The 25,618-nt window shown below is 41.6% G+C and overlaps 1 protein-coding gene across 2 annotated transcripts in view; it reads right to left on the minus strand.

The window, feature by feature from the left end:
• Positions 1 to 25,618, minus strand: part of lpp (LIM domain containing preferred translocation partner in lipoma) — a 138,796-nt gene that overhangs the window by 102,966 nt on the left and 10,212 nt on the right. For both annotated transcript variants that reach the window (XM_068707847.1, XM_068707848.1), the window contains one exon: positions 12,901 to 12,946. The gene's annotated coding sequence lies outside the window, so the exon portion shown is untranslated. The remainder of the gene's footprint in view (positions 1 to 12,900; positions 12,947 to 25,618) is intronic.

Raw genomic sequence — 25,618 nt, forward strand, 5'->3', positions numbered from 1 at the left:
TTTTGTTTTGTGTGATTTTGTATATGACAGAGTGTGTGTCGCTCACTTCCTGCAGAGGGGTTTTTTGCTCCACCCTGTTTTGACTTTGGTGGGGGCGTTTCCCTTTCTCTGTGTGCACACGGCCATGCAGTCTCAAGGCCTTAGAAGAGGGTTTACCTAATAGCTAATGAGGCTCATCGGACGCACGCCTTCAATCAAAGAGGACCGTGGGCTTCATCATTATGAGATCGCCTCAGCAGTCTGACGTAGGCTTTGGAAAGAACTGTATTGGATAATGAGGCCCGTTGCTAGCATGTTGATGTTAGGCAGGTATAATGTGTTGGTTCAGCATGTTGACATGCAAACATTTGAACAGCAAAGGCTGATGGGTATGTCATGAGGTTTGCAGGTATTTGGTCATAAACTAAAGTTTCGGTTAAAATCAAATCTTGAGTTTTGCAATTCTTCTTCTGGGGACTATGAATATAATAATTTATTTGATTTTAATGTATTATTACCTGAGAGCAGTATCAAGTCTATTTTGAACTGTAGAGTACCCCAAAGAGTCCTTCTTAAAAGGATTTTCTCGATGTGAGTGATGAGACACGCAGTTTTCAGCCAAACTTCAAATTGTTTTGGTTTGATGAAGCAGATTTTTAAGTGTTTAATTCCAAAAGTTGCCTTCAATAGTTGCTTGAATAAATAGAAATACTTTTGAAATGGTATTTGCAGGGGCTTTAAGATACAAAATAAATAAATATATATATAGCAGCCAATATATTCTTATCTAAAAATTCAAGATGTCGCAATCGGTCAAAAAAAATCCTTTAAATGTTGACAGATTATGTATAAAATAGCATTAATCCTGGCTGAGCGTGCCTCATCTGCTCAAATGATGATGATTCAAAATGCAAACAATACAATTAAAAGTCGTCATTTTTCTTTTGATTGTTTAATTTCTCCTCTATGGAAGTCTTTGGTAAACAGACTTTTAAAACAATTCAAACAGACATCTCTCCATCCCTCTAATTAAGCATCTCATACTTCCTGTGCTAGCATAGACGCCCTTCAGTGCACAGCAAACTAGACGATGTGTGTGTGTGTGTGTGTGTGTGTGTGTGTGTGTGTGTGTGTGTGTGTGTGTGTGTGTGTGTGTGTGTGTGTGTGTGATGAGGGATTTAACATCCAAACCGCCTCGCCGAGCGGCTTCGGGGACAACATCGGGGACGACATCGGTCCCTTGCCTCGGAGGACGCCGCCTCGCCTGTGCCCATGACGGCTGAACATGAAATCAAACCGTTAATCCAGTCAATTTACAGAGGTGACAATGAAGGGCCGTTACCCAACGCCGGCCTACAGCTACGCATGTCACTCTCATAGATAGGTAGCTAATAAGCGCCTTCGGTTTTTTGGAACGCATCGGGGCAAAGTCAACAAAGTAGAGCTTATCTGGGAGGGAACAACAGCGAGGCAGCGGGAGCTGCAGAGTCGCCTTGAACGGATAAATCATCTCGTCGTCATTAATTGGCCTCATCTGACAGGCATTGTCCTCTTATCACAGCAGAGGAGACGCCTGTCATTCCACGGGAAGGTGGTTTTTCTGTAGCTACCTGCATGGGCTGATGAGGGTAACAAAAATAAAGAAAGAAATGAGTGTGGTACCATCTTCAAGCTTGATATGTTAATTGCTGCCTTTCATTTGTGAAATGAGCCGTCTCAGCGGGGTCTGCCGGGAGACCGAAACCAGACGAGCACGGCGGCCGCTCCACTTATTTTAAACACGTGGCGGGAGCAGTCGTCGTGCCGATGTACGCAAAACGGTGAAAAGCGAGAAAGCGTTGGCTTGTAACGCATACACACTTGCAGCATGGCGTCTACGATGTTAGTCGAGGTGATAATTAAGTTGACTGGGGTTTCTGTTGCTGCTGAAAATGTTATTTATGAAGACACGGACAGACAGGAATCCTCGTCCCGTGAGAAAAGTATGAGCTGCAAGAGGACACATTCCACCGGCGGACGGAGGTAATTACGATCCACGAAGTGCACAAACAAGTGGAGAAGAGCGGCCGTCCCACCGGAGCCGCTGGTGCTGGTGAAGACTGCAGCGATGGAATACAGCAGGAGCGTGTAATTTGGGGGAACGACCTGTCAGCTGTGTGTATCTTTATAATGGCGTGCGTGCGGTGCAGGAGCTGTAAATCAGTTTTAAAAACGTGTTTATTTAAAACCGACGGTGACCAGGATGGATCCGGTTATCTCTCTGCATCGTGAATCTCAGTCCCGTCTTCTGTAACACACGATGTCTCCGTACAGCAGAGCTCCATCTGCTGCAGCTAATCGGTGACATCATCGATGGACGGCTGTTAGGCCGACAGATGACCGTAATGCATCTGGACCATTAGATTAGAGACTGTTTGGTAACTGTGGGGACATATATGCAAATTAACACTTGAGTGAAAGGATTTTCCCGGATCAATCAGTTAGAAAAAGTTTAAAAATAAGCGTTTTATTCTTCTGTGGATTTTCCCAGTTCCTCATTTTAAAAAAAGAAATTGTGAAACGTTACGACCTCACGCTAACATTATATTACCACAAAACCATTTTATTTTTTTGTCCCATTTCTACCAGTCTGTCACTCTTTGTCACACTGGAACTGTCCCATCAGTGAGCGACCCGTCGGTCGGCACAACTTCAACGAACCACACTGGAGCACCAGTTATTGTGACATGGGCTAAAGTACAACAACTGATGCTTTTCCCTGAGATAAAAGGATATCAGGCTCTACATTCTGTTTTTTGTTTTTTTGCCTGATTCACCTCAGCAGCAGTATCGGTTCGGTGACATGTACGGAAAACACGATAACACAACAAAGCTGTGAGGTCTCAACGCTGATGTCAACATATAATCTCACCGACACCCCGAACGCTGTGAGATCTTTAGAAGTCAGACTGAGTTAACACAAACCTCCCAAGCAATGTGTGTGTGTGTGTGTGTGTGTGTGTGTGTGTGTGTGTGTGAGAACACCAATGAAATTACAACATTCTTTTTTTTCTTCCTCTTCAGTTCTGCCCTTGTTGTATTTTTATAAGAGCTGACAGAGATGTGTCAGCTCCCATTCATGTTTCTTAATGCGGAGCGATAAAAGCTCCGCATTAAGAAACAAAGTGAAGAATCTCAGAATTTTACAAGAAAAAAATGCATAAAAAGCGACGAGCTCCACTGATGGATGCTCCAGCAACAGTTACTGTAAATTTGAGTCGAGAAGGTAAAAATATTCGAGGTCAATGGAAGATAGTGGTTTTGCACCAATCAGGATTTACCGATATTTGAATGGGAATCTGACTCCAGCTGGTGGGTTGTTTCTGCTTTTGATGACAGCGCTGTCGCTCAAACGGGACTGAAACGCACCCACACATTCTCCATGAACAGTTTATGACTCTCTCAATATAAAATACATTTGCCACGATTATTTCATGTTCTAGAGGAATCGTGTTTTCAGGGGCTTTGAGGTATTCTAAAAAAAAAAAAAGAAAAAAAGCTCATATGTGTCCTCATGCAACGGAATAACACCGAGACAAAACCCCCTCCATGCGGGGCGTCTAAGGAGAGAACTCCTGTTGCTGCAGGTGAAACGCGTCACAAATCAGGAAGTGAAGAGAATGTCCCACAATGCTCGTCAACGAGAGGTTTCCTTCGCACAAAGCGCCTGCTGACCAGATGCAACGCTCAGCACAGACCAACAAGAAACTGGAAACTGAACTGTGGACATAAAATAACGGAAGGAAAAGAGTGTAGAGTCAGAGAATGTATAATCCCTCTGCTGTAGGAACGGTGGCTTAGCGGATTTCTGGATTCCTCACAGTCTCTGCCATGTGCTGCTATAGCTACACCTTTACAGCCCCCCCCCCCATAGAGATGCTTAAATCCTTCAGTCAACTAAACCTCATCGAAGAAAAAAAAAGCTCCTCCGGTGAGACGTCGTCCACCTCAAACGTCAAAACTTGTCCCGACAAGCAGCCAAAGAGGACATTTCTGTTGTCTTCAGTAAAAAAAAAGTATCGATTTATGATTCCGTGACAGCGAGCGGACACGTCTCCCACTTCCGTCTGAGATTCCCAAACCTTTTTTTTTTTTTTTTTTTCTTCTTCCTGTATCGCAGGTATTGAGCTGTTATTTTAACGTTGAACACAGCTTATCCTCTACTGCCGCAATGAGCGCCGCACGTCTATCCTCTCATTCAAACTTCTATTGGGTTCTGGCTCGGGGGACATAATCCCTCTCCCCGGCTCGCTGGCTGGCACAGCCACATAGAATCAGCTCATCAATAACACTTTGTTTACCGAGTACAGACGACTTTGCCCGAGAATCTCCTCAGCACAGCGCGGGATATAAAGGCATGAATGAGCGTAAGCTCGTGACAATTTCATCTGAAGCCTGTTTTAAATACTTGAGCTACCATTTAAGCAATTCCAGCAGACAGAGATTTCGCGTCGCCATTGTGTCCGAATCATTTGGGCTCGGCCTCGATGAAAGAGGCGGACAATAGAGCCGGGGGTGCTTTACCCCCTTTTGTCTCGACTTACAGTTGTTGCTCCAGTTGTGCACTTTTTTTTCTCGGGAGCGGAGAAAGGCCCAGTGGGCTGGCGGCCACGGCGGCGCTTCCTTCACGCTCTCCATCTGTTCTGCAGGACCGCGGATACATGACAATGAGCAGCTTTAGGGTCCAGAACTTCATGGTGCCACGCCGAGCCGGGGTTTCCTCACGCTCGCTTTAAAACACTCACAATACCGGCGGCTAAGCTCACTGTGAGGTTCTGAGCCGCTGAGGGAGACGGGTTGGTATGAAAACAACTATCAGAGAGAGAAAAGCTTCAGATTGATTACAAGTTCATAATCTGCATTTCAGGGTTCTATAGAACATTTCCTGTTTGGTCTCTGTTGCAATCGCTGGCTCTACGCGTTACACACGGAAAATCAGCAGGTTCAAAAACTGATCCAGAGTGAGCACCAGAGCACCAACTGGGTTAACTTTACCTGGTACCAATGGGCCGTTTTGACCCAGCGTGTTATATCTACACAGTAGAGCTGTTGGGTCATTGGATCACAACGAGCCCTTGGTTTTACACCCACGGGTACTGGGAGTTACTGCACAGCATGTTGTTATAGAAGTCAAAAGTCTCGGCCCACATTAGGTCACGAAGCTTGCCAAAAAATTCTCTGAGGTGGGAATCCACATTTTTTTAAAGAACGCTTGAAAATGTAATAATTTCTGCACTTTGCCTGATCGAAAGAAATGTAATAATTTGACAAATACTTAAGACAAAATGCGCCGACTAGTGGCGATAATTGATGGGAAATGGAGCCACCATTACCCATGCCGATTGGTCGTCGTGCAACAACCATTCATTAGACCAGAGGGGATCCACCAAACTCCTCTAATCCATTTATTTATAGGAGATACTTATTAGTATTTATGAGGTTTATATATGGGTGTGTAAACGCAGACAGATTTAGATTTACTATTACATTGAGCTGAGCATCTTACATTGTACTTCTCGATTAACAAATGTTTTGCTTCTATCGAGTCAAAAATAGTCAAAATAAATGCACATTATCTGAGCGAGGAGGTGGAACAGACCAGCGTCCCCGATGGGAAACACCAGACTGAAGCAAACTAAAATACACAAACAATCAATAAATATATGTATTTAAATACCACGTGTGCTCATTTAACCCACTGTAGTGTATCAAACAGCCATTTTCATCCAGTGATATTATTTAATATTAACAACAGAACGATTATTACGATATCAGTCAAAATGATCAGTTTGGAAAAAAAAGACATGGTATTAAATTATCTGTAAAAATGTTATTAAAATATCAGTCAGGACATTTTATTACATTATTGGTTGAGTTATTACACGACAGGGTTTTATTAGATTTTCGATTAGGTTGAGTCAAATGTTGGCTGCACATCCAGCGCAGATATCACATTATAAAGATGTAAAAACCTGATTCTTGTCCCTCTAATTTTTACCATTTCAGGAACTAAATCTCTCTTAAGCGATGTTCTCTGACTGTTCAAGAGAAGAGAGAGAAACCGTTGAAATTCTCATCTGGGTCGTCTTCACTTCACTACCGCCTTTTAATCCTGGAAGTTGTATTGGCATACTGGGCAGATACATTTGCTAAAATGTAGGTGAACGAGGTGACAAACAGCAGATGTCCACCTGCACAGCGCCATGCATTCGGTGCAGAGAGGCAGCGCTTCCTACTTGCTGAAACTCAAAACTTCACAAAGATTTGTTTCATTCCTACGGTAAACAGTGTGATTTGATTATTTAGATCCACACCAGAGTACAACACAGAGATTTTCCTCCACTGCAGAAGAGGACTTTAGCTCAGCGATTTCTTGCAGATCGCTTTGGCAAACATCTCACAGCACAGATGTGTTGTTTTTTTACGGTGAAACGTTCTTGAAAGGCCTTGGTAGAAGAACAGCAAAAAAATGTAGGCGATTGTCTGAATCTAAAAAAAAAAAATTGGACACATTTGGACTTCCGTGATTCATCGGCGAATCCCTTCTTAAAAACAAATCAGATCTTTGTGGAGCTCCTGAAGAAAAACAAAGTGCTGAAATCCTGCTTGGCCAGCAGCATCTGTGTCAGCGGGGCCGGGTTAAAAACGCTCGGGACTCCTATTTTAAATCGCCGGCTTCTCCACTGCTCACGCTGCAGCGCCCTGACCCTCGGCGACACCCAAAGACGATTATTTGAAAAGCAAAGTTAAACTAGTTGTTTTTTTTGGAGGGCTTTATCCTTAATTGACTGATAGCTGTTGCTGTTTACGTGTCCCTGCTGCTTAAAACCGGTCCAGCTAAATATCCAGCCAGGGGTATCTATGTCGGCCCTCTTAATCACTCTGGGGTCGTCTTAATCTTCCCGTCTTAAGCGCGTCTTATTTACTTGTTTTTCGGCTCCTCACTTTCCTTGCAGAAAGTGATCGCGGGCAGCTCAGCGGAGCATCATCCCGCGCTGCGGTTTTCTCGTGGAAGAGCTGCAGTAATTGCTGGAGAATACTCCTTCATCCTCAGCGTGTAAACACGCGGCCCGATAGCCACCATTCAAACATATCTGCCGAGCTGCGAACAAAAGGCAACAATTGCTCCATCATACGCCGGCTCAATACACCATTATTTTTTCCATCGCAATTGTTAGGGCGCGTGGCGCCACAGAGCAGCATTGATTCAATGGAATAGATTCACGCTCACAGTGTTTGCATTCTAAATAGGCGCTCCAGTTAGTAAGGGTGTCCCTCCGCCTGACATGAAGTTCACCTGATGATTTACTTCCGAGTGAAAGAAAACGGAGGAATGCAAACTAAGACAACTATCACGTGAAATCTTTTTCTGACACTTTAGGAGTTCAAATCAGGTAAAGAATCCATTAAAAAAAACACTCAGAAATTCTCCACATTAGGTTCTTATTAAAGAAATACGACACCTAAAGTCTTCATCTTTATCCCAAAAAAAACAATGCCAGCTCCAAACTTTTCTTTTTTTTAATCACTTTGACTTTTGTGTCGTTTATTTATTCACTACTTCTTCAACTGTTCACTGACACTTTGTGTTGAGTGTATTTCCTAACCTCCTAGTGCTGTTCAAAGTATTTATTGAGTAATTATTTTTGCAGTAATCACAATCTAAACGTATGGGTGTAATTTTACTGGAATACGCTTTTAATGAACCAATTGTTTTAATTGTGAAATTGTAAGAGTTGCTTAAAAAAACAACAACAAAAAAACGTGCCAACGACTCTTTCCTATGAACAATAAAAGATGAAATTTTAACAGCCAAATTTCAGGCCTCCAAGGAGAGTGGGGGAGTGTTTTTAATACTGAATGCTTGCTTTTTTTTTTTGGTGGGGGGGGTTGGAGTGAAAGAAAGGAAGTATAAAGAAATAAAGAAAAAAAAGAAAAAATCAGACCCTGTGGCATGACTGCACTATCAGCCAAATGTGATGATGTTAATGAGTTGCACAATCCCATGATAAAAGATGCCACAACACAGCCAGCCTGGGTCTTTGTTATGCAGAACCCTTCACTTCATCCACTGGCATCATTATTATTGTTTTGTATATCATCCATTCTGGACCGTCCAATCAGGCCACACGTGTTTATGAGGAGCTCGAATCATTACAGCTGTCGGCCGTGTCAATATTGAATCTGATAAGGAATGACAAAACTCAAACATGTCTCATATCGATATTTCAAACTGTTAGAAGGACAATGTCTCCAATGTATGTAGAAAGAGACTGCATCTGAAACTGATTCATGGCTTTGTTTTTTTAAATATATATATGATTTATTTTTTTTCTTTATATGAGCAAAACAACATTTCAGATGGCATTTTGCAATGTAAGCAAAAACCAAACAAACAGCTTTGGAGAAGAATCTACGGGGATGTTTTTCTTACAGTCCTGAAAGCGGTTTTAACACCAACATGCTGTTGAGATTATCAGGTTGGAAAAGCTCTGAAATAAATGTGAGGTACACCATGAATACCTTACATATAGTACGCTGGGTTGGACTGAAATGCACGGCTATTGAATGAGAGAGAAGACAACATTTTCTTTAAAAAAAAAAAAGAGGCCATGATTGAATTTCCCTGACAGTCCAGCAAACACTGGAGGATTTGTCCACTTACATGAAGCCCTTATATTGCGAAATGAGTCAAGGAAAGCCTTTTGGCTACAGCTCCGGTGGAGCACAACAAAGAGTTAAGTATTTTAAATTCTACAGTGAAGCTAAACTGTTCTTGAAATTCAGCTGGCAGCCAGTCATGCGTCGATTTGATGTGTGCTTCAAGAATCTGGCCCAAACAGACAAACTGTGAGCCAGCAATCCAAACAAACAGTGTGAGAAACCGAGAACCAGCCTTGGCAAGTTGAGTTTATACCATCGCTGTGGCCCGAGCATGTGAGGTTTTCCCCCCATCAGGCCGCGTCTGTGCTACTGTGATGTCGACCGAGGAAAACCAAACTTCTGTGTTCTCCCGTTTGACCTTAAAATGTGTTTGACTCACAGTGTCATTGCTGTATGGTAACACACTGCGTTTGTGCATTCTGCTCATGAATCAGAGGAGGCGCGTACTGTATGAGTTATTGTATGAACGTATGCACAAAGCTGTGGTGCGTAAGGTTGGTGATAAATCGTTTTCAGGAACTGCTCACATTTCTCTCTGCTCAAAAGTCTCTTGAGGGTTCTGGAGTCATTTAAAGAATGAGTACATGATGGAATGTTTGAACCTCACTGAATAAACAGTTTGCTTTTTTTTAAGATCCTCTTAACTATAACACTCTTACAAAAATCTCTCTCAACAACCTCTAAAATGTCTAGAACTTTGTGTTGTTGTTGTTGTTGATTTCATTTTCAAAGAAAGGTTGAAGTGAAAATGAAATGAAATTTGATAAAATGAATTATATAAAATATATTAAAAATGATCACCATTCAGTTTCAGTATTTTACCTGAAGGTCGACTAAAACAACTTAAACAATCAGCAAGAAAACCACATCGATTAATTGCAGTTCACATTTAATACACTACTGCTATACTCAAAATGTGCTTTCTATTGTCCCGTTGATTACATTCAAAAATTATATTGTATTAAAAGGTTTTCTATACAGGATTCAGAGCATATCTACTGCCTTCACACAGCTCAACATGGCGACGGCTGAGTCAGCGCCTAAAAGCTAACGGCGCTAACAGCGCTAACAGCGTCAACAGTGCAATCAAAGGCAACGGCTGTGACAGAGCTAACAGGGTTTATCTGAGGGGGGAGGAACCGGAGGATGTGTGATACGCTTCCATGTCACAAAGCAGCCGCCACGAGCTAGCATCTTCATTCTCGCTCAGGTCGACATTACTCCACCATCTTTACATATATAATGCTCTGAATCCTGAATATAGAAACTTTAATAATGAAATAATTAAGTCACGTCCGACAATTAATGCCAAAAGTATCGGATACTATCTACATTAATCCTGTTAACTGCTCTCAGGCTACACTTTAGCTGCTGAGCTAACACTATGCTAGCTAACGTTATAGTTTCTGACAGGGCAACCTGCTACTCAGCTGCTCTGGAGGCTGCACAGAGAGTCTGATTCATTTGATTAAAATGTTGTTATGTGCTTGAAGGCATAACTGACAGATTCAGATTGCTTACAATTCACTAGCATTAGCGGTTAGTCAATACTCGACCGCTATCTAGCTAAAGAAAACAGGGCCACAGCTATTTTTTTTCACTCACTCGACTCAGATTTTTGAAAATGGCTGCCCGCAAAACTAAGGGCGATACCACGGCGTTCAATTGACAAAGTACAGACATTACTCTGATTGGTTGCCGATGAAAGGATGATGTCACGGCAGTTATCCAAATTTGACCACCATGTAGTCTCACATAGCTGGAGCACAATCACAAAATTAACCCATGCTTTAATAAAACACATCATTTTGGAAACCAATCAGTTCATAAAACACGTCATGGTTTCTTTGGTGGCGTTGGCGGAGAGGCTTGTGTCTAATAATACTTATCAAGGCCACATCTTTGCCGGCTCTTCTGTCTGCCCTATATCTCAGGGCACAAGTGAGCTTATTATTACTCAAAGAACAAAAGTGTGCTAATGAAAGCCGTAGCGGGGAAGGAAGCTTCTTGGACCACCTGTTCAACATTTTCATATTCAGTGAAGAAGAGCTCAGGTTCCCATATGAGCACCTTGCCATCTGTTTTTCAAAAACATATCACATTTTGGTATTCAACCACTGTGCATGCTTTGCTAAACACAAACAGCTCAGAGCTTGCCAATTTCCACGTCTGCCTGTACAGTTTGTGCAATATGCTGTATGCGCTGTACGTTAAATCCTCTTCCACGTTGAATGCAAGTGAAGCAACTTCAAAGAACGGACGCAGACACACGACTGATCGGAGTTTATCTAAAAGGCGTACATTTAAATGTCAGGACGAGGAAACAATAACCAAGTCTACACTTCATTAGAATTTAAAACACACGCATGACTCGTATTTTAAATCAATTATAACAAGGACCATTAGTGTTATCGCGACATACAAACACAATTTTGATCCGGCAGTTAAGGGAGTTCTCAGCGGCTTATCAGAAATAATGCCAACAAAGAGTCAGCTAATCAGGAGAAAAAGACAAAAGAATCGCTGCGGGCTTAACTAATGCATCAAATGCATACTTAATATGCAGCAATACGCTCTCCAAGCATGAGTTCATTATAAACACGTACATTTATTTTGATAAAGTCTTTCTTTATATTTTAGAACTTACAAATTTGAGGGGTGTTTCTCCCATTTTTTTAGATGCCAAGGAGGCGGTAACAGTTTACCGTTACTGTCACAGGAAGTGGTTACGCTCGTCTCCTCGATGCAACTTTTGTGATCGGATGTAAAACTCAGCTGTGTCCTCTTATGCGTGTCCACATTGTGTATAAATTCTTCACAATAAAAGTTTTATTTTGTTATTTAAAAGCTTTTATTTTGAAAATCATGGAATATTTATGCTTCTTTGGGTTTTTCACGTTTTTGAGCTCAAATCATAATTCCCGAGTGCGTGAAGATCAGTAAATGTCCCTAGTTGTTTTACAGCTGTTCCTTTGACTGTGACGAATGACTTCCCCCTTTCCCCTCAAAATCACAATAGGGGTCTGAAAATGTGCCACGCACCCGTTTAGTCTTGAAGTGGTGCTGTGAGGTTAAATACTAAAATCGATTCCTATGCTGGAGACGATGGGAACTCTTCCACGGAGCTGCAGAAATCTATCTGCTACAGAGCGATCTGGACGTTCTATTTGATTGGAGAGCGGTTGTGTTTTTCCACATTTTCTATCAAAAACACATGGCTCACTTTGCCCATAACCAAGGCTAATTGAATAAATTAAGAATGCATCACGGAAACACTTACTGTACATCATTAGGACGAGCGCCTGCCCTTTGGCCAGCTTTCTCTGACTAGGCAGAGGAGCTATGGATGTCAAACAACAGGGATTCAATTCACAAATGATGAAATTGACATTGTAGAGCACAAATAATATAAATATATAAATGAACAATTACACATTTTTGGCTAAGATTCAATGAAGAGGGGTTTGTATTTAATTATCATAATGTCATATTCAGATACACACAACTTTATATTGGAGAGAACCAGAGAGCATGTGCGCATATTAAATTCATGGGTCATTTCCAGTTCAATGCATCAATACGGTTGAATTTAACAACGCTTTGTCGATATTAGAAACCCGGATGAAATGGCTTTTACAAAAGGACCTCTGAGTCAGAACAATAGTTCCCATTCAGCAGCTTTTGACGATGTGGGAAAAGAAACTCTGGGTCAAAATGAGCCGCTTCTGGCTGAACGTCCAACATAATAATGTTTTTTATGGCCACCACTGACATTAACGACCCATACCATTGTGTTTAGTTAATACACATCCACACACAAACAGCTGAGTCACAGCAACACATAGAAGTTGGCCGACTTTCCGCATAAAGTAAATGAGTATTAAGACGTATCACTGCAATATCGAAAACAATATCTATGGTATTTTGTTTTGTTATCATTTTGAGAACAGTGTAGGTGGTGGAATGGTGAAAAGAAAATGTTTTGTGATTACTAGTTTACTAATAGTTCAAATCTGGGAGATGAGCATGTGAGATGGCCCAAAAGAATCTCTTAATTCTCACAGCAGCTCTTTAATAAAGGTAAAATATACATTAATATTGTCTACAGGGGAAAAGGGAAGAGACAAACAGGCTGGGCATTGCAGCAGCAGTGTTTATGATCTGTGAATATATACAGCATCGTACCGTAGGAGGGGAAAAATGAGGTTGAGTACTTACCCAAATTGTCACACTAAGCGATGGCGGGGACTACAGGATCAGACACCTGAAAAGAAACACAACATAATTATACAGCAAAAGCAGCAGAAAGGTGACACGAGAACATCGCTTTAGGCTGAACGGGTCCGGATCGATTCATCCAAACTGTCCAATCGTCGGCTGCAGCCGCTGTTCGCCGCGGTGCCTTTCACTCAATTGTTTACTTTAACAAAGTTGGCGTTAAAAAGTGCAGCTCTAACTCCCAACGTGAAACCCCAACTTTTGACTGCAGGGGATACATTCAAAAATGATAATTGTGAGTGAAATTTCTATTTCTGGTGTTGTGAATGTCCTACATTCTGTTTAGATACAGGTAAGGGTGGGGGTGGAATGATTCATGTCTCCAGGGCCCTGAAGATGTGTACTCCTCTTGCTGAGGAATTCGTTTGTTCTGATAAATTGACATTGTCAGTTTCCCCACATTGCCACAGTGTGGCATATACTATGGGGAGCAGTGGTGGGAACACAGATGCTACATGCGACTGGCGTCAGTCAATGTGACAGTTCTTGTTTTGTCTTTTCTTTTGAGGGAGGGGTGGGGGGGAGGAGGAGGGGGGGGGGGGGGTCTATTTTTCTAAATCTGAACTTCCAAGTCGAGGAAGCAGGAAGGAATAGGAATTAATACACCTACACTCCCCTTCTCCCTTTAGAATGGCAAAAATCTCTTTGTACCCACATCGTAATTACTGGTGGGCGCCAGTTTGGGATCGTTATCCCTGCCTCCTTCACACCTTTTTTTTTTTTTTTATTATTTGGCAAATATAATCCAATGTTTTGAGAACATGCGGCTGACAACTAAAGTCTTTTCTCAACTTCACTTCGGTTTCTTTTACGCCGCGCTAATGTTAAGGAACAACTAGTGCTTGAAGTGGCGTTCCTTGTTCTAGCATATGCTCCTCTACACGAGATAGCCGGGCGAGGAGGGAACGGCAACCAGCAGCCGTTCCTCCAGAGAGATGATGTTGATGTTGAGACTCTATTTTGGTGTCGTTTCGAGCGGCCGGACTCGCTGGTTCTTCTTTTCTTTTTATTTAATGCAGTCTCAATGACTGAGTGACATTAATGTGGTTACCTCTAAAACGGTTTTACTTTTTCACTTATAATCAGCAGATTTAGTGTTGCGTTGTGTGAACATTGTGTTGCCGCAGAAAGAGAATCCTGCTTTTTACTACGGTAAAATGAGAAGCGTGTGCCTAGAGTAGTTTTAAGTTCATATTTAATCAAATTAAGGTTTGGTTGATTATTAACCAAACCGTTCTGTTTCGGCTTCTACAACGTGAGGATTTTACAGTTTTTCTAAATTTTACAAATTGAAAATCTTTGATCACACAAAACAATATGTTTGACATTTAGTTTTTAGTCGGTAAAATGAAAAACTAAATAAATGTATTAATCAACAATAAAGAGTATAGATCTGGAAAAATAAAATATGTTGATGAACCTAGTGATATCCAGCCTTAATAACTCCGGTTTTATCTGCTGGCGTGTTGGAATATCAGCCAGTTAGACTTCTGCCCCAATACAGATAATGGAATTTAATTTGTTGTTCAGAAAACATAGAAAAGTGACATCAGAAACCAAAACGGGGCCTCATGCAGGAAGCCATATATACGAATGAATGTCCTCTGATTTATGTTTGAATCCAGGATTTGCTCTCGTTTTGTTAGTACCCATTGACTTCTGTTTTCTTTTTGCTGCTCTTCTCTTTGGTAGGAGAACATTTTACGAGTGATCAACATAGACAGAAAGAAAACATCTTGTTTTCACAGCCACCGAGAGTTTGTCCACAATTTGAAGCGCATGACTATCATATAATCAACTAAGATCCAAATGCGTGCGATTGGATTCATGTTTATGAGAGGAATTTGTGGACTAAAGAAATATTACCAGACCGCTGAAGCCTTGTTCACCTCCTGAATTACTGACACACTGTGAGTTCCCTGTAACGCCAGTACTGACACTTTTAAAATCACACGTTTACTTCAGCTTTATTTAACAGGGCTTCAATTTCACCACTTCTATCTTCTTCTTCTTCTGTTTTTGTTGGTGGCATCGCTCCCATTCTTGGGCCTGTGCCAGAGTATTTATTACACCGGCTGCCCGTATACAGGGTTTAGGGGGGCGTATCCAGTGCCGGTAATAAACAGTCTGCCACACGCCTCCAGTTTAGGATAGAGTGGGATCCATCTATCGGCACACCTGGGTCAGGACAGAGATCCCGGTCAACCGTCTTTGTGGGGACTTACTGGGAATCCCCACTGGGAGCGATACGCGGGTTAATTATGGATTATTAGTTAGCGAGTGAGGAGAATCAGCCTGCAGTGATACAGACAAGCTCGCGACCAGACCGGTGAGCCTTGATCAATCAATGTAGAAACACAAAAAATAAGAAGGCCATCTCACAGAGTCACAGTGGGTCGATAAAGTGAAGCCTAGTGGTTGACATCAAAATTGCTTTCAGTGGGGATTACCCATTCTTTTCTACCAAGGGTACAGAACAGTGCTACTAATATTATCTATACCTCAAATTTAGATTTAGTGAGCGCCATTATGATGATGTTTTTAAGCAGCTTCATGCATGCCTTGTACATGCAGTTCCACATACTCACTCCTGGATTCTTCCTAAAGCAAACAGCAGCCTCTAAACCACCAGGTGAACTGTCAAACATCCGTCATCATAGAAACCATCTATCACCACCAGCAACTACCTCTCCAGCTAAGAAAAGGAGAGTGAAAATGAGTCATCAAACCAGAAAAAAAATAATAATATCTTGATCTACAGTAGCACCAATATCTTGACCGAGACGAGGGGGACGTGAAACATATCCACTACGTTTGATTTATGTGAGACTTAGAGTCTCTGCGCTACGGATCCAAAACACAAACAAAAAAGGGCTCCAGCACATTCTGTGCTACAACATCTGGGGAGTTGTGTAATATGATGATCCGGCCAGAAATGGTGGAAAAACACAGGTCAACAGGGCTCATTTGGTTTGTGTTCGCCTCTCAGTCGCCAACTGCAGCCAATCCAACGAGTTAAAAGCAGAATGTATTTATTTTGCACTCGTTGATAATGCCGCCGTGCTCGCATGGCGCCTCTAAGGCAGCGGTAATAGCAGCTGTGCAGAAATCCGGCCCTGCAGCACAGAACGTTTTGCCCTCTCGCAGTGAACATCAAAATGTACATGTTTTTACATAAATCTACAGTAGATACCAAAGTAAATACAAGACCCGCGTTAATCCCGGTAAATGTGACACCCAGTGGGCCGAACATGGAGCGCTCACGCCGGAGAGCCTCGTTACTGCAGCTGGTGCTGAAATGATGGCTAATGAACTAACCACATAAATAACAACCGTATGATAGAATTTACTTTTTTTTCCTTTTGATTCAACCGCTTGAGGCTATTTTGACCATGACAGACGTTTTTTTTTTTTGTCTCATGAACACAAATATCAGGCAGTCTAACAGAGACGCGTGACGATTCTCAGACTTCAGAGGAGCATCTTTCTTTCTGGTATTTCAAAGCAGATTTATGGACATGCATCTATTGAACGTTATATCCCTGGGATATGGAAGTCATATTGAACCTAAAACTGTGTGTGTTGCCTCTGTGTTTTGTTCCTTTACAGTTGTTTTTAATGCAGATTACGACAATCCGCGTGTGGCAGACACTACTGCAGACTTCACATAAACTCAGCTGAACCAAAGCCACTTGTAGCATCTAGAGAACTGAGAACTGACGTTACACAAGAGCATCTAATCAACCACGCACTTCCTGCAGACGGGGCATGTATTTTTACATTACATTCAAAAGGATATTTATAAACATTCACCGTTAGTGCTCAGGCAAAAAAAAAATTTTAAACAGTCAAATAAAATGAGCCAATTTCACTCAATGCCAAATCCATTACGATAACTTAGGTGAAGCTACTTTCAGCCACACAATGAGTTAAATACTCAAATTATCAGAGCCATTAAACATTCAGATGGAGCAATTTGCTATCAAACACAAGTGATCATCCGAGTACATTAGACCACGAACACATTTCTAAAGACCCGCAATCTGTCAAAGAAATGCAATTTAGGCCCTGAAAGAGCTCTTTATTTATCCGCTTGTGATGGACAGGCCTCCCCTCTTCTTCTAACCATCATCCTGGTCCTCCTGCTTTTTCTTTTTTTTTTTTTATGCAAGAGCTGACCCAAACATTATTCTCATACAGGTCTGCCGAAGCCGAGGCGCAGCGGGTCCCGCTTCCTCTGTGGACGCATGCTTTCTAAGTGCTCCTACAATGGACAGCTTGATTGGGCCTCGATGTTTACAGCCTGAGGAGGTAGACCGAACCGATGAAAAATACATATCGCTGAAAAACACCTCTGCCCCCCCCCCCCTCGGCTTTACAGTGTATTTATAACCACTTCTTCACAGCGGGCGCAGCGTTAAATTAGTGCACGTTACCTTTTCTCAACTAGGTACAGTGCAGCTCCGCTGGGCTTTAAGGAATCTGCCCGAGGGCGGGCCGGAGTGCAGGAAATACCCTCGACGGGAAGCAAAGCGGCTCCTCTGGTTTACACCTGACCTGAAAAGCGTTCCTGAGAGCTCCACCCGGACCAGGAAAAACAGCGTTCTCACTTAGAGGGGAGCGGATCCCGGGCCCAACGCAGCAGAGTGACTTTCACAAACCCAGTTAGAAGCCTTCATTACGCCTCTCGTCGATGTGCACACACACACACACACACACACACACACACACACACACACACACACACACACACACACACACACACACACACACACACCTTCAAGAAGACTTTTCAGAATACTCGTCATCGTGTAATTTCCGCTAGAATTCAAAATGCACTAATAACACACCTCACTTTGCTGATTTTTTTTTCCTTCAGTGAGTCGTTCCTCACCTGGCCACAGGTTGCCTCCACTGAGTTTCACCTGAGCCAGTCCCTGTGTGACTGCTGTTGCTTGCTGTAAGGCGCCGGTCTTTCACGTGTCACCGGTTTGTGTTGCCTGCAGATTTTCCCGTGTTCGTTCTTTTCTGTGTGCCAGTTGCTCCGTGACCCCGGCTCCAAAGTCCGCCGCCACGGACCCTCAGAGCTTGACATTCATTTCTGATAAGTGCGTGAGGCACGGCGGCTGTCCTGCGGTGAACACGTCAAGTCTGTGAGAGCTCTCTTACCGACGCCTCCTGCATGTCTGCGGCGCTTCAGGTATCATTCGGGGCTTTTGCATCCTCCGCTGCTGCGGCAGAGTCTAGGAGATTTCGGCGTTTAGGGTGCGACCTCACTCAGACGATCTGTTGCTATCTCAACACCAAAATCATAGTCAATGTGCGATTTTGTCCGCAGAGGCCAGTATGTGTCTGCACTGAGCTCTGCCCCCCACCCCTTGTCAAAACCATTAGAATCTGCAGAGGCTTCCACTTGCAGGCTGCAGAGATTATCACCGGTTAATGGTGACTACCACGGTGTCACAGAGAGGAGAAGTTGTGAGCTTTAGGATCGCCGCGCTCCAAACGCATTCACGACGACAAGCCCTCACCACCAATACAGGAAGTGATGCAGGTCAAGAAAACAGGGATTTACTTTAGAAGATACTGTGAAATATAATAAATATTAATCATATTTTCCAGTTTGGAATCCGGTGTCCTTGTGTTGATAGTTCAGTCATCGCTTGATAACTGCCAATATATATATATATATATATATATATATATATATATATATATATATATATATATATATATATATATATATATATATATATACACACATACATGCATATATACATATATATTCTAGACCAAAATCCCTCCTTTTTTCCTCTCAGTGTAACAGATCAAATATTTTTGATGGCTTTGGTTCCTGTACTTAATACAGATACATGTTATCAATTGAATGTGAATTGGAATCGTTAGCTTCACCCGTCTCATGAAACCACACTTGACCATTAGCTTGTAGCCGCTAGCAGAGCGATATCATATCAGGAGATGCTGCGTGTTTGGATTTCTTCTGGCAAAAAATGTTGTTTACAACATGAAGTCAAAGCAACTGCGCTTTGTGTTCGATGATTAACTTATGATTTAACTCAAATTATCTCTGAAAACTTTCACTTCTGTTCAATTGAAGTCTCGTAACGTCTCACAATGACATCAATAGAAACTTTACAGTAACTGTTCCTCATTGAGATCTAGTTCCTAAGTTGTTTCGTGGGGCAGAAAAACATGCTTTCGTCATTAGACTGCAGCGCGGAGCAGCGCTCTGGAATAACACACGCCATCTCTGAAAGGTGGCAAAAACAAATCTAGGGCTTTGCTTTGGATCTTTCTTCCTAATTTGATGCCGGCAACAAATGAAAGTTGGGAGGGATTTAAGAGATTAATGCATCTAATGTACTGGATCTGTCTGACATTAACACAAGTGACCTCAAACCTGACACGTAAGGTCTCCCTCAGCTTTAAAGCCCACATGTGCAACCTCAAACAAAAGCATGCAGGGAGCTCAAACATCGGAGAGAGTGGGTGCACTATGGTGCTTGATCCACGGCGCACGCTACATCAAGTACAATTGGATAATCCGTTAATGAAGCGGATTCTGGGCCAAATCACTCAGACCTAGACCGCGACCCTTAACCTCCGATGCATATCGACGTGACACGAGAACAGTGCAAGTAAATGCACACGTGGAAACACAAAGAAGCTTTTCTCTTGATGCTGTGACAAACGGACAGTATGTGGAGGACCCCTCCACCTCTTCATACACTTATAACAGCATTAGCCGTGCTTTAAAGCCTAAATCTTACTGCATTAGTGCTTTTAACGGCACCAAAAGAATATAAATGGCTTCCCTTTAGTTAAGCCTCTGTGTTTTGCTTTTGTTTGTTTGGGGTCCATATCCTGCTTGGAGTCCAATTTAGGTTTAATCAGAGCAACTGATTGACATCGCAGACGACATCGTGCAGGAGGGAGGATCCACGTCGAGGATCCACAACAAGCATCGCCTCCGGCTCTCCGTACATGCTATGTATTCTTCGGCGTCGACAAACTGTTAGAACATTGTGAAAAATGCAAATATATATATCTAATGCCAATGCTTTTAGAATTCTCCCCTTGGTTGCTACATGGCGGCTACGGTAGAGGTGTGGAAAGACTGGATTCTGAGACGCAGCGAGGGAACGTGACCTGGAGTTTCGTTTCATTTCAGCTTGAGTCAAACAGAGAGTAACTCATAGAAAAAGCCATAAACTGAACTCCAGCACGACGAGGAGGGCTTGTAATTATCTGTAAACTCTGATCTCATATTCATGAACTACTTTAATGTCTTCAGACAAACCCTGTGAAGAAACAAAGTATTACATTCAACAGAAACGGACGGTTGAATATCCTGTAAACAATTCTATTTGGCTGGAAAATATTGACTGAAATGTAGATTTCGCTGACCTCGTGTTTCTAAAGCACTTAAAGGGGAATTGGCCTTCTTAGTTTAATCTCTAGACATGTTAACAGTGCATGTATCAGTGAACTACAGTTACTGAAGTTCAGAGGCGCACGACCAGGCGCTGGCACACACAAGCTGGTAACATGCTCGGCCCGGCAGATCTTTTTTTTTTTAATTATTATTTGATATTACTTATAACAGAAAACTGAATGTTTCATGGTCGAATTCTTTTCCTCAAGATCTATTTTTACAAATGACATACTTCATACTAAATTATTTATATTTGCTTACAATTTTTGTATGCAAAAACTATACTGGTGAAGTGTTTCTACAGCAAAGCAATGTAATGCTGCGGACGCGGGGGCAGCAAGACTTCTTCTAGACAGTTCAAGTGTCCGCTTTATTTATAGGACATGTACAGCCGGTTACCTTGACGTCAGACGGTCCCTTTTTGAACTGAATCTGATAACTATTGTGACTTTGGTGGAACCAAACTAATCCTTGAGTCACACATTGCATATATATATATATATATATATATATATATATATATATATATATATATATATATATATATAGACACACACACACACACACACACCTCGTACTCACTTCATAATAAAATCTCAAATATCCCTTTAAGATGGTGAACAGACTGTGAACAAGACGGCTACCCAGGAACTTTCTGTACACATCGTATTACATTATTTTGTTATTGTGTCGCTCAGATATCTGAAGAATTTCTTCGGATCACCAGCAAGACCTCCTGAGGACTTAAAGTGAATCCCTTGACAAATATGTGCCTTGCCTGCTGAGAAAAGGGAGCTTTTAAAAGATGGAAGACCTGGAAAAGCTTGACGAACAGGTGGGTGAGGTGCCTTTAGCCAAGAGCATGCTAAAGTTAACCCGTAGGCCCGCCTTCACTTTGACCTCAGAAACTTGAGCTCATGGTAAGTTGAGCAGCCTGAGGAGCTTTTGTCCGCCAACGCCTCCCCCCAGTTAAAAATAGCATGTTTACATTTTTTAAAAGAAGGTAAAATTGACCGTCAGAATTGCAGTTCTTTTCTGCAGACACCAAACTGCCATTGTTGTCTGTTGTTCTTTGGCAGAAAATACTTATCCTAACAAAACTAGTCAAAAGGTTGGCAAGGAGGCATGAAATGAAAAGTTCATGTCAAGATGAACCTCTCCAAAATAATCGCTACATCGCGACATTAACTCATAAAATGGCAATAAAACGTACTGGAACCATTTTATCTTGCACATTTTTAAATGGACATCATTTTCATTGAAAACCCATCTTAAATAAGGTGATCATACATCATACGTCAGCCCTGCATAAATAACATGCGAGTCTGTTCTTTCTTACAAGAACATTCCTCTACTTTTTTTAAATCAGGCTCTACTGTTTCAAGCTGGGCCGCTTTGTTAAGTCACTCATGAGGATTGTATTTGATAATTCCGATAATGTAAAGTCATCACAATCAACTTATTGCATGTGTTTTTTTTTTAAATCGCGATACACAATAAATTCCTATATCATACCCTATGATATATACAGTAGGTGCTGAAAAGCTCTCACAGGCCTCTGCTGTGAACTGTAACAGGGAAGCCGTTGGTGCTCGTGTAAAACCTAATTTTAAGCATCGAATGTCTTCTCTGGAGTAGATATTCACAGAATGTGTGAATGTGTGGAAGTGACAGTTGTCGGTTCACAATAGGGCCATATGGAGTGCTTCAACTATCCAACTTCATTGACAGAACTCATTTAAAATAGAAGTCATTTTAAGCATTAAAGTTACCTTGAAACAGACATTTGTGGCGTAACCGATGTCTATCTCACAGCGTTCTGAAGTGGTTGAGGCTCCGTAGGATTTATTGCTATATCTAGTCATAAAGAAAACACTGAGCGTTATGTTTACCGTCAACACTATTGTAATTTGACACGTCTTTTTTTTTTTTTTTTTGTGTGTAATTGAGGCCAGACCTCCATCACTGTGCACCTCATGTTCACCACCTGTTTAAAAAGAGTTTGCCCTGTTATTGTATTCATTCTTATGCTTATTGAGAATTCATTTTAATTGATTTGGAAAAAGTTTTATCTGACTGAATCAAGAGTGATATGTTTATTGTTGAAGGTAGAACTATACGGCATTGAAACATGATTATCGTTAGCCTCACAGGAATATCATAATTAGGTCAACAGGGAAGTCCAAATTGGTCCAACCTCTTAACCTTAATTAAGTCAACTACCGATGAAAAAAAATTTAAAATCTCTTGCATCATGTTGCCTTGATAATTTACGCTTTCCTGTGTTGAAGCTTATTTTTGTAATTACAGCACACTTGTCGTTCACTGAAGAGGTGCTAATGTCACACAAACCCTGGTGTTGAAAAGATGAAGCTTTTTATATTAAACTGTTGTAGCCTGATTTGTGAAAGCACGTTCTAAATAAAAAGGAGTTCAGATTTATCTGCTTGTATTAACGAGACACCCCCAGGCAAAAACATCTTTTTTCGTGCACCGGTCAATTTAGAGATTTTGGACTATTTTGCTTCCATGACACGTCTTCTTTCAGACTAGTGGAAAGAAAACATCCAAAATTGTCTGTTTGTGTCCGATTTCTTCTAAATTCACCAAAAAGGTGAACACATAATAATGCCTCATTTATATATTTAAACATAACGTTTCAGAAAACTTGTAATACAGAAATGAATTCTCTTAACATCTGGGAAAGTTTCATAGTGATCTCTGCTCGTGACATTTTTACCATATTCACCTGGAGTCTCTTCATTTTACAAAACATATCTTTAAAATATGTTTTCTCTAAATGTCATTTTTCTCACACTCTGACCCAGAAATCTCCACTGCAGCAGCTCTGACATACACTGAACGTTCCAGTTTCATTCACATCTATTTTCTATATTCTATATATTATATTCTGAAGGTTGTTACTGAGGGGTTTGTTCATATATCACTCAGAACCTGATTTATGCGATGTCTTATTCCTAAAAACATTTCTGATTTAGATAGTGACAAAAAGAGGTTATCAACAATCCTCTCAGTGAAAACCTTTGACTCTCACAGGTCGACCGAATGAAGCTGGTAAATCTACACGTATTCCTAAAAAGGAGGACGCTCCACGAACCCGGATCCAGACCGCCCCGATGTGGGGACCGCATGGAGGGGTGAGTGTGAGGTTAAGTGAAGTCCCAGGTGTGACACTGCCAGAACAGACAGTGACTTCCAGCCAAGAGGATGATTTGGGTCAGTAGGTAATTGCATTCCTGGACCACAGGGACTGGCTGGCAATTAATCCTGCCAATGAGAAATATGCACATGTATACAGTGTGCCAGTAGTAGAGGGGATGTATGCAGGCTCCTCCGAAAGAGGGATGGGGTAAAAGTTCTGCTGCTCACACCGGCGACTCACAGCTACGATGACGCGATAAGATGGTGGCAGAACTAAAAGGGTGCTGTGCCTGAAAATCACAACGCTTCCGACTCAGTTTAGCACTTCCTCGATGTCTCAAACGCCAGCAGGAAGCTCGAAAAATCCCACGTTCTTTAGCTCCTCCTGAAACATCAGGTTCTATCGGCCGCTTTGACGGTTTCCATCCGTCCAGGAGCATCCGTTCTCCTTTATTGATCAAGATCAAGAGGAACCGCTGCCGGGTTAAGAGTTAACTTCAGGCTGACAAACTACTCCAGAAGGCAAATAGCAGCAGCTTGTATTTTATACGCCGAACACTTCTCTGGTAATGGCTGACATTCCATTATAGCTCAATTTACAGTCTCGCTGTTCTGTCCAGAGTGCTTTGAGAATGCTTCCTGGAGACTTTTAAAAACTAAAGGATACATCCAAGAGTTCTTTAAGTTTTAAAAAAAAGAAAAAGAAAAAGTATTTCCAGCCCTGGTAGAAGAAATAGAGATATTAGCGGATTTAGTTTCAATTCAATGGAAGAGGTTCCTTTGAAATTCCATTAATTTACACCCATTTACAAACACTTCTTAACCTTTACTCCGTAAATAAGAGATCGTTCTGCAGCCGATCGAAACCTCATATGTCCTCTTCTTTTCACATTTACACACGTCTATGATGATACAGACTTTAACATCACGAGACGACATGTCAGTGTAAAAGTTCTTCAGCGTGAGCGAAGACACAATGTCGCTATTTGTCACCTCTGCAATTCCACAATAAGCCGTGGAGCAACAACCGTAAGAATATCTGAAACAACAACCCAATCAGACATCGCTGATTCTGCTCAGAGGCATCGCAGTGCGAGACAGTCTCCTTTACACAGGACTGCTGATAAAAGGAGCTAACAGCTAACGCTAACCGAGGTTATTACAATGCGTTCAAGCTCTGTTCAGTGAAAATGAGTATTGCGTGGAAGCAAACTACAACTATCATGACATGTAAAAATGAAATATTGTAAAAAAGATTTAGCCAGAAACTCGAATAGATAAAGTTGTTTGAAGGAGACGTTTCCACAGCAACATAAAACAGATATTATAGAGGGATTTATTACCTGTTTAACTTCCTAACACTAGCTCTAAGCAGCTAATAACACATCTTTACAACTAGTAATGCCAAGATGGTTTTTAATCAAAGCAAACATTTCAATCAAAATCAATTACTTCCTACCAATTTAAAGTTTTTGTGTTTAGTGCAAATAACCACCATAGATGACAATGATTCAAATGAAGGATAACATTTAGAATTTTTGGCGCTTTACACTGACTTCAAGACGGCTGAAATCATTTTTCGGGACGCAGGTGATGAAAAGTCAAGAGCCTTGCCGCCAGTTCATGAAAACCAGAATCAGCAGGTCAGACTTTTAAAAAAAAAAAAAAAAAAAACTGAATCTGCCAAGAAAATTGCAATCTGTGCATTTCTGATGAATACGTGTTCGTTGATTGGTTTCACTACTTGCTGCTGACACTTAAAAGTAAAACAATGCTAACCATGTCCACTGACATCGTCCTTTTGCCATTCTGATCTGGTTTTTAATGTGTGTTTTTCATGCCGTCCGTTCTGTTTTGGCACATCAGTAATAGCTCTGTGTTTTTCCAACAACATGCTTCAGTAATTTGACCGCCTTTAGATGCCGGCATCTGTCACTGCATGCCAAGTGAGTGTATCAGTCAACGTCGTGTGAAGTGTCCCATTAGCCTCCAGCTTCAGCCTAATCTGAGATTAATCAGTTAGTGGCATCGGATCCTAAA

The sequence above is a fragment of the Cebidichthys violaceus genome, unplaced genomic scaffold, assembly GCF_023349555.1.
Source record: "Cebidichthys violaceus isolate CVI_PGR_0920_01 unplaced genomic scaffold, fCebVio1.0.p SCAF_13, whole genome shotgun sequence".
Lineage (NCBI taxonomy): Eukaryota > Metazoa > Chordata > Actinopteri > Perciformes > Stichaeidae > Cebidichthys > Cebidichthys violaceus.